Here is a 15,029-nt window from a genome sequence, read left to right as displayed (position 1 = left end):
AGGGTCATGTTGGTGATAAATATTTGAGCTCCAGATTGGATTTTGGGATAGTTCATTCAGGCCTTGCCACTGCAGAACAAATCACAACCAAGACAACCCCAAAGAGAAGCACTTATGAAGTCCAGAATCATGAGTGGCTCCATCTGAGGTGATCCGAGTTGGAAGCTCACAGCCATTTTCTCTGCTGTTCATTCAGTTGATATTGTCAAACAAAACTGCCCCAACAAGTAGCACTTACTGAAAAAAACACCAAGTCAATGCTAAAGTTAGGGTAATTGTACAGACTTACAAGAAAGTCTCTCTTTCTTGTTCTATCAATATGTTATCCAAGAAGATTGCCCTCTGAAATTACACAAATATGACCTCAAAAAATCACCAACACTACCCCAACAAATAGCACTTACTGCATTTTAAATTCAAGTCTGTGCTTGTGTAAGGGTGATGCTGGTGATACATATTTGAATTCCACATTGAATTTTAGGATAGTTCATTTAGACCGTTTGACTGCAGATCCCATCACAACCAAGACAACCCCAAAGAGAAGCACTTATGAAGTCCAGAATCATGAGTGGCTCCATCTGAAGTGATCCGAGTTGGAAGCTCACAGCCATTTTCTTTGCCATTCATTCAGTTGATATTGTCAAACAAAACTGCCCCCAACATTATACTGAAACAAGGCAGCACTGAAATGGGTGACATCAAAAATAACTCTACCCATGACTTATCTTTGGGTCCAGGTGATCTTTTTGTAGCATCTTCTGTGGTGTGTCCAGCTACAGTGGATTTGCTTCCACAACCACGCCAATCTTATATTGGAGTGTAGCCCCTCCCAACATGCTCCACCTTCTTTTTCATGAAGTTTCTTTGGCCTTGATAAAGGTTGGTAAAAGAAAGGACCACACCTCCACTAAGAGACAACCATCATCTTCAATTCATGCAGGTCTCTTAGTACTTGATGAGACCCCAATTGCTCATTTGACTGCCTTTCATTCACATATGGTACAGTTTAATTGCAAATGTATCACTCTCTTGAAACAACACAAACACAGTTGTTCTTTTAAAACTAAACATTTCGAAGCAGACCATATGATTGTATGCCTTTTGAATGTAGCCACCATAGAGAAATAGATCAAATATGGACTTGTTAAAATCAGCAAAACGACCCCAACAAATAGCACTTACTGCATTTTAAATTCACGTCAGTGCTCGTGTAAGGGTCATGTTGGTGATAAATATTTGAGCTCCAGATTGGATTTTGGGATAGTTCATTCAGGCCTTGCCACTGCAGAACAAATCACAACCAAGACAACCCCAGAGAGAAGCACTTATGAAGTCCAGAATCATGAGTGGCTCCATCTGAGGTGATCCGAGTTGGAAGCTCACAGCCATTTTCTCTGCTGTTCATTCAGTTGATATTGTCAAACAAAACTGCCCCAACAAGTAGCACTTACTGAAAAAAACACCAAGTCAATGCTAAAGTTAGGGTAATTGTACAGACTTACAAGAAAGTCTCTCTTTCTTGTTCTATCAATATGTTATCCAAGAAGATTGCCCTCTGAAATTACACAAATATGACCTCAAAAAATCACCAACACTACCCCAACAAATAGCACTTACTGCATTTTAAATTCAAGTCTGTGCTTGTGTAAGGGTGATGCTGGTGATACATATTTGAATTCCACATTGGATTTTAGGATAGTTCATTTAGACCTTTTGACTGCAGATCCCATCACAACCAAGACAACCCCAAAGAGAAGCACTTATGAAGTCCAGAATCATGAGTGGCTCCATCTGAGGTGATCCGAGTTGGAAGCTCACAGCCATTTTCTCTGCTGTTCATTCAGTTGATATTGTCAAACAAAACTGCCCCAACAAGTAGCACTTACTGAAAAAAACACCAAGTCAATGCTAAAGTTAGGGTAATTGTACAGACTTACAAGAAAGTCTCTCTTTCTTGTTCTATCAATATGTTATCCAAGAAGATTGCCCTCTGAAATTACACAAATATGACCTCAAAAAATCACCAACACTACCCCAACAAATAGCACTTACTGCAAATTCAAGTCTGTGCTTGTGTAAGGGTGATGCTGGTGATACATATTTGAATTCCACATTGAATTTTAGGATAGTTCATTTAGACCGTTTGACTGCAGATCCCATCACAACCAAGACAACCCCAAAGAGAAGCACTTATGAAGTCCAGAATCATGAGTGGCTCCATCTGAAGTGATCCGAGTTGGAAGCTCACAGCCATTTTCTTTGCCATTCATTCAGTTGATATTGTCAAACAAAACTGCCCCCAACATTATACTGAAACAAGGCAGCAGTGAAATGGGTGACATCAAAAATAACTCTACCCATGACTTATCTTTGGGTCCAGGTGATCTTTTTGTAGCATCTTCTGTGGTGTGTCCAGCTACAGTGGATTTGCTTCCACAACCACGCCAATCTTATATTGGAGTGTAGCCCCTCCCAACATGCTCCACCTTCTTTTTCATGAAGTTTCTTTGGCCTTGATAAAGGTTGGTAAAAGAAAGGACCACACCTCCACTAAGAGACAACCATCATCTTCAATTCATGCAGGTCTCTTAGTACTTGATGAGACCCCAATTGCTCATTTGACTGCCTTTCATTCACATATGGTACAGTTTAATTGCAAATGTATCACTCTCTTGAAACAACACAAACACAGTTGTTCTTTTAAAACTAAACATTTCGAAGCAGACCATATGATTGTATGCCTTTTGAATGTAGCCACCATAGAGAAATAGATCAAATATGGACTTGTTAAAATCAGCAAAACGACCCCAACAAATAGCACTTACTGCATTTTAAATTCACGTCAGTGCTCGTGTAAGGGTCATGTTGGTGATAAATATTTGAGCTCCAGATTGGATTTTGGGATAGTTCATTCAGGCCTTGCCACTGCAGAACAAATCACAACCAAGACAACCCCAGAGAGAAGCACTTATGAAGTCCAGAATCATGAGTGGCTCCATCTGAGGTGATCCGAGTTGGAAGCTCACAGCCATTTTCTCTGCTGTTCATTCAGTTGATATTGTCAAACAAAACTGCCCCAACAAGTAGCACTTACTGAAAAAAACACCAAGTCAATGCTAAAGTTAGGGTAATTGTACAGACTTACAAGAAAGTCTCTCTTTCTTGTTCTATCAATATGTTATCCAAGAAGATTGCCCTCTGAAATTACACAAATATGACCTCAAAAAATCACCAACACTACCCCAACAAATAGCACTTACTGCATTTTAAATTCAAGTCTGTGCTTGTGTAAGGGTGATGCTGGTGATACATATTTGAATTCCACATTGGATTTTAGGATAGTTCATTTAGACCGTTTGACTGCAGATCCCATCACAACCAAGAAAACCCCAAAGAGAAGCACTTATGAAGTCCAGAATCATGAGTGGCTCCATCTGAAGTGATCCGAGTTGGAAGCTCACAGCCATTTTCTTTGCCATTCATTCAGTTGATATTGTCAAACAAAACTGCCCCCAACATTATACTGAAACAAGGCAGCACTGAAATGGGTGACATCAAAAATAACTCTACCCATGACTTATCTTTGGGTCCAGGTGATCTTTTTGTAGCATCTTCTGTGGTGTGTCCAGCTACAGTGGATTTGCTTCCACAACCACGCCAATCTTATATTGGAGTGTAGCCCCTCCCAACATGCTCCACCTTCTTTTTCATGAAGTTTCTTTGGCCTTGATAAAGGTTGGTAAAAGAAAGGACCACACCTCCACTAAGAGACAACCATCATCTTCAATTCATGCAGGTCTCTTAGTACTTGATGAGACCCCAATTGCTCATTTGACTGCCTTTCATTCACATATGGTACAGTTTAATTGCAAATGTATCACTCTCTTGAAACAACACAAACACAGTTGTTCTTTTAAAACTAAACATTTCGAAGCAGACCATATGATTGTATGCCTTTTGAATGTAGCCACCGTAGAGAAATAGATCAAATATGGACTTGTTAAAATCAGCAACACGACCCCAACAAAACGTGAATTTTAAATTCACGTCAGTGCTCGTGTAAGGGTCATGTTGGTGATAAATATTTGAGCTCCAGATTGGATTTTGGGATAGTTCATTCAGGCCTTGCCACTGCAGAACAAATCACAACCAAGACAACCCCAAAGAGAAGCACTTATGAAGTCCAGAATCATGAGTGGCTCCATCTGAGGTGATCCGAGTTGGAAGCTCACAGCCATTTTCTCTGCTGTTCATTCAGTTGATATTGTCAAACAAAACTGCCCCAACAAGTAGCACTTACTGAAAAAAACACCAAGTCAATGCTAAAGTTAGGGTAATTGTACAGACTTACAAGAAAGTCTCTCTTTCTTGTTCTATCAATATGTTATCCAAGAAGATTGCCCTCTGAAATTACACAAATATGACCTCAAAAAATCACCAACACTACCCCAACAAATAGCACTTACTGCATTTTAAATTCAAGTCTGTGCTTGTGTAAGGGTGATGCTGGTGATACATATTTGAATTCCACATTGGATTTTAGGATAGTTCATTTAGACCGTTTGACTGCAGATCCCATCACAACCAAGAAAACCCCAAAGAGAAGCACTTATGAAGTCCAGAATCATGAGTGGCTCCATCTGAAGTGATCCGAGTTGGAAGCTCACAGCCATTTTCTTTGCCATTCATTCAGTTGATATTGTCAAACAAAACTGCCCCCAACATTATACTGAAACAAGGCAGCACTGAAATGGGTGACATCAAAAATAACTCTACCCATGACTTATCTTTGGGTCCAGGTGATCTTTTTGTAGCATCTTCTGTGGTGTGTCCAGCTACAGTGGATTTGCTTCCACAACCACGCCAATCTTATATTGGAGTGTAGCCCCTCCCAACATGCTCCACCTTCTTTTTCATGAAGTTTCTTTGGCCTTGATAAAGGTTGGTAAAAGAAAGGACCACACCTCCACTAAGAGACAACCATCATCTTCAATTCATGCAGGTCTCTTAGTACTTGATGAGACCCCAATTGCTCATTTGACTGCCTTTCATTCACATATGGTACAGTTTAATTGCAAATGTATCACTCTCTTGAAACAACACAAACACAGTTGTTCTTTTAAAACTAAACATTTCGAAGCAGACCATATGATTGTATGCCTTTTGAATGTAGCCACCGTAGAGAAATAGATCAAATATGGACTTGTTAAAATCAGCAACACGACCCCAACAAAACGTGAATTTTAAATTCACGTCAGTGCTCGTGTAAGGGTCATGTTGGTGATAAATATTTGAGCTCCAGATTGGATTTTGGGATAGTTCATTCAGGCCTTGCCACTGCAGAACAAATCACAACCAAGACAACCCCAAAGAGAAGCACTTATGAAGTCCAGGATCATGAGTGGCTCCATCTGAGGTGATCCGAGTTGGAAGCTCACAGCCATTTTCTCTGCTGTTCATTCAGTTGATATTGTCAAACAAAACTGCCCCAACAAGTAGCACTTACTGAAAAAAACACCAAGTCAATGCTAAAGTTAGGGTAATTGTACAGACTTACAAGAAAGCCTCTCTTTCTTGTTCTATCAATATGTTATCCAAGAAGATTGCCCTCTGAAATTACACAAATATGACCTCAAAAAATCACCAACACTACCCCAACAAATAGCACTTACTGCAAATTCAAGTCTGTGCTTGTGTAAGGGTGATGCTGGTGATACATATTTGAATTCCACATTGAATTTTAGGATAGTTCATTTAGACCGTTTGACTGCAGATCCCATCACAACCAAGACAACCCCAAAGAGAAGCACTTATGAAGTCCAGAATCATGAGTGGCTCCATCTGAAGTGATCCGAGTTGGAAGCTCACAGCCATTTTCTTTGCCATTCATTCAGTTGATATTGTCAAACAAAACTGCCCCCAACATTATACTGAAACAAGGCAGCACTGAAATGGGTGACATCAAAAATAACTCTACCCATGACTTATCTTTGGGTCCAGGTGATCTTTTTGTAGCATCTTCTGTGGTGTGTCCAGCTACAGTGGATTTGCTTCCACAACCACGCCAATCTTATATTGGAGTGTAGCCCCTCCCAACATGCTCCACCTTCTTTTTCATGAAGTTTCAATGGCCCTGATGAAGGTTGGTAAAAGAAAGGACCACACCTCCACTAAGAGACAACCATCATCTTCAATTCATGCAGGTCTCTTAGTACTTGATGAGACCCCAATTGCTCATTTGACTGCCTTTCATTCACATATGGTACAGTTTAATTGCAAATGTATCACTCTCTTGAAACAACACAAACACAGTTGTTCTTTTAAAACTAAACATTTCGAAGCAGACCATATGATTGTATGCCTTTTGAATGTAGCCACCGTAGAGAAATAGATCAAATATGGACTTGTTAAAATCAGCAACACGACCCCAACAAAACGTGAATTTTAAATTCACGTCAGTGCTCGTGTAAGGGTCATGTTGGTGATAAATATTTGAGCTCCAGATTGGATTTTGGGATAGTTCATTCAGGCCTTGCCACTGCAGAACAAATCACAACCAAGACAACCCCAAAGAGAAGCACTTATGAAGTCCAGAATCATGAGTGGCTCCATCTGAGGTGATCCGAGTTGGAAGCTCACAGCCATTTTCTCTGCTGTTCATTCAGTTGATATTGTCAAACAAAACTGCCCCAACAAGTAGCACTTACTGAAAAAAACACATTACATTACATTACATGTCATTTAGCAGACGCTTTTATCCAAAGCGACTTACAATAAGTGCATTTAAACATTTGGGTACAAATAAGTGCTAGAAGTAAGTAAGAGCTTCAAGTAAATCAAACTATGAAGTGCTAGTCATAAGTGCGATACATTTTTTTTTTTTTTTTTTTTTTTTTTTTTTTTTTTTTTTTTTTTTTTTTTTTGTCGTCGTCGTTATCGTCTTAGTCGAGGTAGAGTCGGAAGAAATGTGTTTTTAGTCGGCGGCGGAAGATGTGGAGGCTTTCCGCTGTCCGGATGTCGATGGGGAGCTCGTTCCACCATTTGGGAGCGAGGACAGTGAACAGTCTGGAGTTCTGTAAATGCCTCTGCGATCCTGTCAGTGAGGGGGCAGCGAGCCGGTTTGCCAATGCAGAGCGAAGTGGGCGGGCTGGGGTGTAGGTTTTGATCATGTCCTGGATGTAGGCTGGACCGGATCCGTTTGTAGCATGGAACGCAAGCACTAGAGTCTTGAAGCGGATGCGAGCAGCTACAGGAAGCCAGTGAAGGGAGCGGAGGAGAGGTGTAGTGTGGGAGAATTTTGGTAAGTTGAAGACCAGTCGAGCTGCTGCATTCTGGATGAGTTGCAGGGGTCGTATGGCACACGCAGGGAGACCAGCCAGGAGGGAGTTGCAGTAATCCAAGCGTGAGATGACAAGAGCCTGGACCAGAACCTGTGCCGCCTTCTGGGTTAGAAGAGGCCGTATCCTTCTGATGTTGTACAACATGTATCTGCAAGATCGAGCTGTTGCAGCAATGTTGGCAGTGAGGGAGAGATGGTCATCAAGTGTCACACCCAGGTTCCTTGCGGTATGAGACGGAGTTACCACAGAGTTGTCGAGGGTGATGGTTAGGTCTGTGGTGGGAGAGCCCTTTCCTGGGAGAAAAAGAAACTCAGTCTTGTTGAGATTGAGTTTCAGGTGATGGTCAGACATCCACTGAGAGATGTCGGTCAGACAAGCGGAGATCCGTTCTGCTACATTTGTGTCGGAGCTGGGAAAAGAGAGGATGAGTTGGGTGTCGTCGGCGTAGCTGTGATAGGAAAAACCATGAGAGAGAATAACAGAACCAAGAGAGTTGGTGTATAGAGAGAAGAGGAGAGGGCCCAAGACAGAACCCTGAGGGACCCCAGTAGCTAGAGGACAGGGTTCCGACACAGATCCTCTCCAGGTTACTCTGTATGTTCGGTTTTGAAGATAGGACGAGAGTAGGGTAAGTGCAGATCCTGAGACACCTAGTTCTTGAAGGGAGGAAATAAGGATCTGGTGGTTAACTGTGTCAAACGCTGCAGAGAGGTCCAAGAGGATGAGCACAGAGGAGAGAGAGGCAGCCCTGGCAGTGTGGAGTTGCTCAGTGACAGCAAGGAGTGCAGTTTCGGTCGAGTGACCTGCTTTAAAACCAGACTGAAGAGGATCAAGAAGGTTGTTCCGGTGAAGGTAGGAGGAGAGTTGATTAAAGATAGCACGCTCCAGAGTTTTGGAGAGAAAAGGAAGAAGAGAGACAGGTCTGTAGTTATTTACTTCAGACGGGTCAAGGGTGGGTTTTTTAAGGAGGGGGGTCACTCTGGCCTCTTTAAGAGAGTCCGGAAAGCAACCAGATGATAGAGATGTGTTAATGAGGTGGGTGAGGAAAGGCAGAAGATCAGAAGCAATTGACTGAAGAAGGTGAGAGGGGATAGGGTCAAGGGGGCAGGAGGTGGGGCGGGCAGAGGTTATTAGGGAAAGAACTTGATCCTGAGATAGAGGGGTGAAAGAGGATAGAGAAGGAGCTGAATTAGTGGTTGGTAGAGAGGTGAGATCAGGAGGTGGGGTTGAGAAAGAAGAGCGAATGTCATCTACTTTCTTTGTGAAGTAGTTGACAAAGTGAATTGGTAGAAGGGAGGAGGGAGGAGGGGGGGTGGGGGGATCAAGGAGGTTAGAGAAGATCGAGAAAAGTTTTTTGGGGTTAGAGAAAGAGGATTGAATTTTAGTCTGATAGAAAGATTGTTTGGCTGCAGAGATAGAGGCAGTGAGGGTGGAGAGAAGAGAGTGATAGGAAAGCAGGTCGTCAGGGAGTTTTGATTTCCTCCATTTCCTTTCTGCTGCCCGTATCGTGGCTCTCTCAGTACGCACTGAGTCCGACAACCACGGGGCTGGGGAGGACTTACGAACCCGCCGTGAAGTAAGAGGACAGAGAGAGTCAAGAGAGGAGGACAGAGTACAGAGGAATGTGTCTGTGGCAGAGTTGGGATGCATGAGGGAGAAGGAGTCAGCTGAAGGAAGTGCTGATAGAACAGTTGAGGAGAGAGAGGAGGGAGAGAGAGAGCGAATGTTGCGACGGACAAGTGCAGTATCTGATGAGATGAGATCATCAGATTGGGAGAGTGGGAGAGAGTAGGAAATGAAGAAATGATCAGAGACATGAAATGGAGTTACCGTGAGGTCGGAGGTGGAGCAGTTTCTGGTGAAGATGAGGTCAAGGTGGTTGCCAGCTTTGTGAGTTGGTGGAGAAGGAGCAAGTGAGAGAGAAAGAGACGAAAGTAGAAATAGTAGATCGGATGACTTCTCTGACTGGATGTTGAAGTCACCAAGAAGAACAAGTGGTGGGCCATTTTCTGGGACGTTTGAGAGGAGGACATCTAGTTCCTCCAAGAAGTGTCCCAATGGGCCTGGTGGACGGTAGATGACAATAATGATTAGTTTGACTGGGTGAGTTACAGTTACAGCATGAAATTCAAACGACTGTGAAGAGAAGTGTGGCAGTGGGTAAAGAGTGAAAGTCCAGTTGGGGTTGATGAGCAGACCTGTCCCACCACCTCTTCCAGTGGATCTGGGTGTGTGGGAGAAGGAGTGGGCGGAGGAGAGAGCTGCAGGGGTGGCTGTGTTGGAGGGTGTTATCCAAGTCTCAGTGAGAGCAAGGAAGTCCAGGCATTGCTCAGTAGCAAAGCCGGAGATGAACTCAGTCTTGCGGGTAGCTGACTGGCAGTTCCACAGGCCCCCTGCGACAAGGTGTTGGATGTGTGTGGAGCGGGTGGGATAGATAAGTGAGGACAGGTTACGGTGATGCTGTGAGTGATTGTGAGGTTTGTAGTATCTATGAGAAGAGACATGAACAGGAATGGAAAAAAGGCACATATGGTAAAATAAAGGTCGAAAACACTTGCAGACAGGTACTTAGCCCCGTTAGCCTCCTTGTTAGACTCCGGTTTAGACTCCTTTGTCTTTGTCTTCCTAACACCAAGTCAATGCTAAAGTTAGGGTAATTGTACAGACTTACAAGAAAGTCTCTCTTTCTTGTTCTATCAATATGTTATCCAAGAAGATTGCCCTCTGAAATTACACAAATATGACCTCAAAAAATCACCAACACTACCCCAACAAATAGCACTTACTGCAAATTCAAGTCTGTGCTTGTGTAAGGGTGATGCTGGTGATACATATTTGAATTCCACATTGAATTTTAGGATAGTTCATTTAGACCGTTTGACTGCAGATCCCATCACAACCAAGACAACCCCAAAGAGAAGCACTTATGAAGTCCAGAATCATGAGTGGCTCCATCTGAAGTGATCCGAGTTGGAAGCTCACAGCCATTTTCTTTGCCATTCATTCAGTTGATATTGTCAAACAAAACTGCCCCCAACATTATACTGAAACAAGGCAGCAGTGAAATGGGTGACATCAAAAATAACTCTACCCATGACTTATCTTTGGGTCCAGGTGATCTTTTTGTAGCATCTTCTGTGGTGTGTCCAGCTACAGTGGATTTGCTTCCACAACCACGCCAATCTTATATTGGAGTGTAGCCCCTCCCAACATGCTCCACCTTCTTTTTCATGAAGTTTCAATGGCCCTGATGAAGGTTGGTAAAAGAAAGGACCACACCTCCACTAAGAGACAACCATCATCTTCAATTCATGCAGGTCTCTTAGTACTTGATGAGACCCCAATTGCTCATTTGACTGCCTTTCATTCACATATGGTACAGTTTAATTGCAAATGTATCACTCTCTTGAAACAACACAAACACAGTTGTTCTTTTAAAACTAAACATTTTGAAGCAGACCATATGATTGTATGCCTTTTGAATGTAGCCACCGTAGAGAAATAGATCAAATATGGACTTGTTAAAATCAGCAACACGACCCCAACAAAACGTGAATTTTAAATTCACGTCAGTGCTCGTGTAAGGGTCATGTTGGTGATAAATATTTGAGCTCCAGATTGGATTTTGGGATAGTTCATTCAGGCCTTGCCACTGCAGAACAAATCACAACCAAGACAACCCCAAAGAGAAGCACTTATGAAGTCCAGAATCATGAGTGGCTCCATCTGAGGTGATCCGAGTTGGAAGCTCACAGCCATTTTCTCTGCTGTTCATTCAGTTGATATTGTCAAACAAAACTGCCCCAACAAGTAGCACTTACTGAAAAAAACACCAAGTCAATGCTAAAGTTAGGGTAATTGTACAGACTTACAAGAAAGTCTCTCTTTCTTGTTCTATCAATATGTTATCCAAGAAGATTGCCCTCTGAAATTACACAAATATGACCTCAAAAAATCACCAACACTACCCCAACAAATAGCACTTACTGCATTTTAAATTCAAGTCTGTGCTTGTGTAAGGGTGATGCTGGTGATACATATTTGAATTCCACATTGAATTTTAGGATAGTTCATTTAGACCGTTTGACTGCAGATCCCATCCCAACCAAGACAACCCCAAAGAGAAGCACTTATGAAGTCCAGAATCATGAGTGGCTCCATCTGAAGTGATCCGAGTTGGAAGCTCACAGCCATTTTCTTTGCCATTCATTCAGTTGATATTGTCAAACAAAACTGCCCCCAACATTATACTGAAACAAGGCAGCACTGAAATGGGTGACATCAAAAATAACTCTACCCATGACTTATCTTTGGGTCCAGGTGATCTTTTTGTAGCATCTTCTGTGGTGTGTCCAGCTACAGTGGATTTGCTTCCACAACCACGCCAATCTTATATTGGAGTGTAGCCCCTCCCAACATGCTCCACCTTCTTTTTCATGAAGTTTCAATGGCCCTGATGAAGGTTGGTAAAAGAAAGGACCACACCTCCACTAAGAGACAACCATCATCTTCAATTCATGCAGGTCTCTTAGTACTTGATGAGACCCCAATTGCTCATTTGACTGCCTTTCATTCACATATGGTACAGTTTAATTGCAAATGTATCACTCTCTTGAAACAACACAAACACAGTTGTTCTTTTAAAACTAAACATTTTGAAGCAGACCATATGATTGTATGCCTTTTGAATGTAGCCACCGTAGAGAAATAGATCAAATATGGACTTGTTAAAATCAGCAACACGACCCCAACAAATAGCACTTACTGCATTTTAAATTCACGTCAGTGCTCGTGTAAGGGTCATGTTGGTGATAAATATTTGAGCTCCAGATTGGATTTTGGGATAGTTCATTCAGGCCTTGCCACTGCAGAACAAATCACAACCAAGACAACCCCAAAGAGAAGCACTTATGAAGTCCAGAATCATGAGTGGCTCCATCTGAAGTGATCCGAGTTGGAAGCTCACAGCCATTTTCTTTGCCATTCATTCAGTTGATATTGTCAAACAAAACTGCCCCCAACATTATACTGAAACAAGGCAGCACTGAAATGGGTGACATCAAAAATAACTCTACCCATGACTTATCTTTGGGTCCAGGTGATCTTTTTGTAGCATCTTCTGTGGTGTGTCCAGCTACAGTGGATTTGCTTCCACAACCACGCCAATCTTATATTGGAGTGTAGCCCCTCCCAACATGCTCCACCTTCTTTTTCATGACGTTTCAATGGCCCTGATGAAGGTTGGTAAAAGAAAGGACCACACCTCCACTAAGAGACAACCATCATCTTCAATTCATGCAGGTCTCTTAGTACTTGATGAGACCCCAATTGCTCATTTGACTGCCTTTCATTCACATATGGTACAGTTTAATTGCAAATGTATCACTCTCTTGAAACAACACAAACACAGTTGTTCTTTTAAAACTAAACATTTCGAAGCAGACCATATGATTGTATTCCTTTTGAATGTAGCCACCATAGAGAAATAGATCAAATATGGACTTGTTAAAATCAGCAACACGACCCCAACAAATAGCACTTACTGCATTTTAAATTCAACTCAGTGCTCGTGTAAGGGTCATGTTGGTGATAAATATTTGAGCTCCAGATTGGATTTTGGGATAGTTCATCCAGGCCTTGCCACTGCAGAACAAATCACAACCAAGACAACCCCAAAGAGAAGCACTTATGAAGTCCAGAATCATGAGTGGCTCCATCTGAGGTGATCCGAGTTGGAAGCTCACAGCCATTTTCTCTGCTGTTCATTCAGTTGATATTGTCAAACAAAACTGCCCCAACAAGTAGCACTTACTGAAAAAAACACCAAGTCAATGCTAAAGTTAGGGTAATTGTACAGACTTACAAGAAAGTCTCTCTTTCTTGTTCTATCAATATGTTATCCAAGAAGATTGCCCTCTGAAATTACACAAATATGACCTCAAAAAATCACCAACACTACCCCAACAAATAGCACTTACTGCATTTTAAATTCAAGTCTGTGCTTGTGTAAGGGTGATGCTGGTGATACATATTTGAATTCCACATTGAATTTTAGGATAGTTCATTTAGACCGTTTGACTGCAGATCCCATCACAACCAAGACAACCCCAAAGAGAAGCACTTATGAAGTCCAGAATCATGAGTGGCTCCATCTGAAGTGATCCGAGTTGGAAGCTCACAGCCATTTTCTTTGCCATTCATTCAGTTGATATTGTCAAACAAAACTGCCCCCAACATTATACTGAAACAAGGCAGCAGTGAAATGGGTGACATCAAAAATAACTCTACCCATGACTTATCTTTGGGTCCAGGTGATCTTTTTGTAGCATCTTCTGTGGTGTGTCCAGCTACAGTGGATTTGCTTCCACAACCACGCCAATCTTATATTGGAGTGTAGCCCCTCCCAACATGCTCCACCTTCTTTTTCATGAAGTTTCAATGGCCCTGATGAAGGTTGGTAAAAGAAAGGACCACACCTCCACTAAGAGACAACCATCATCTTCAATTCATGCAGGTCTCTTAGTACTTGATGAGACCCCAATTGCTCATTTGACTGCCTTTCATTCACATATGGTACAGTTTAATTGCAAATGTATCACTCTCTTGAAACAACACAAACACAGTTGTTCTTTTAAAACTAAACATTTCGAAGCAGACCATATGATTGTATGCCTTTTGAATGTAGCCACCATAGAGAAATAGATCAAATATGGACTTGTTAAAATCAGCAACACGACCCCAACAAATAGCACTTACTGCATTTTAAATTCACCTCAGTGCTCGTGTAAGGGTCATGTTGGTGATAAATATTTGAGCTCCAGATTGGATTTTGGGATAGTTCATCCAGGCCTTGCCACTGCAGAACAAATCACAACCAAGACAACCCCAAAGAGAAGCACTTATGAAGTCCAGAATCATGAGTGGCTCCATCTGAGGTGATCCGAGTTGGAAGCTCACAGCCATTTTCTCTGCTGTTCATTCAGTTGATATTGTCAAACAAAACTGCCCCAACAAGTAGCACTTACTGAAAAAAACACCAAGTCAATGCTAAAGTTAGGGTAATTGTACAGACTTACAAGAAAGTCTCTCTTTCTTGTTCTATCAATATGTTATCCAAGAAGATTGCCCTCTGAAATTACACAAATATGACCTCAAAAAATCACCAACACTACCCCAACAAATAGCACTTACTGCATTTTAAATTCAAGTCTGTGCTTGTGTAAGGGTGATGCTGGTGATACATATTTGAATTCCACATTGAATTTTAGGATAGTTCATTTAGACCGTTTGACTGCAGATCCCATCACAACCAAGACAACCCCAAAGAGAAGCACTTATGAAGTCCAGAATCATGAGTGGCTCCATCTGAAGTGATCCGAGTTGGAAGCTCACAGCCATTTTCTTTGCTATTTATTCAGTTGATATTGTCAAACAAAACTGCCCCAACATCCTACTGAAATGGATGACATCAAAAATAACTCTACCCATGACTTATCTTTGGGTCCAGGTGATCTTTTTGTAGCATCTTCTGTGGTGTGTCCAGCTACAGTGGATTTGCTTCCACAACCACGCCAATCTTATATTGGAGTGTAGCCCCTCCCAACATGCTCCACCTTCTTTTTCATGAAGTTTCAATGGCCCTGATGAAGGTTGGTCAAAGAAAGGACCACACCTCCACTAAGAGACAAC

The sequence above is a fragment of the Solea solea genome, chromosome 19 (genome assembly GCF_958295425.1).
Source record: "Solea solea chromosome 19, fSolSol10.1, whole genome shotgun sequence".
NCBI classification, from domain to species: domain Eukaryota; kingdom Metazoa; phylum Chordata; class Actinopteri; order Pleuronectiformes; family Soleidae; genus Solea; species Solea solea.
The sequence above is the reverse complement of the archived record's forward strand: the minus strand, read 5'-3'. Positions refer to the sequence as shown.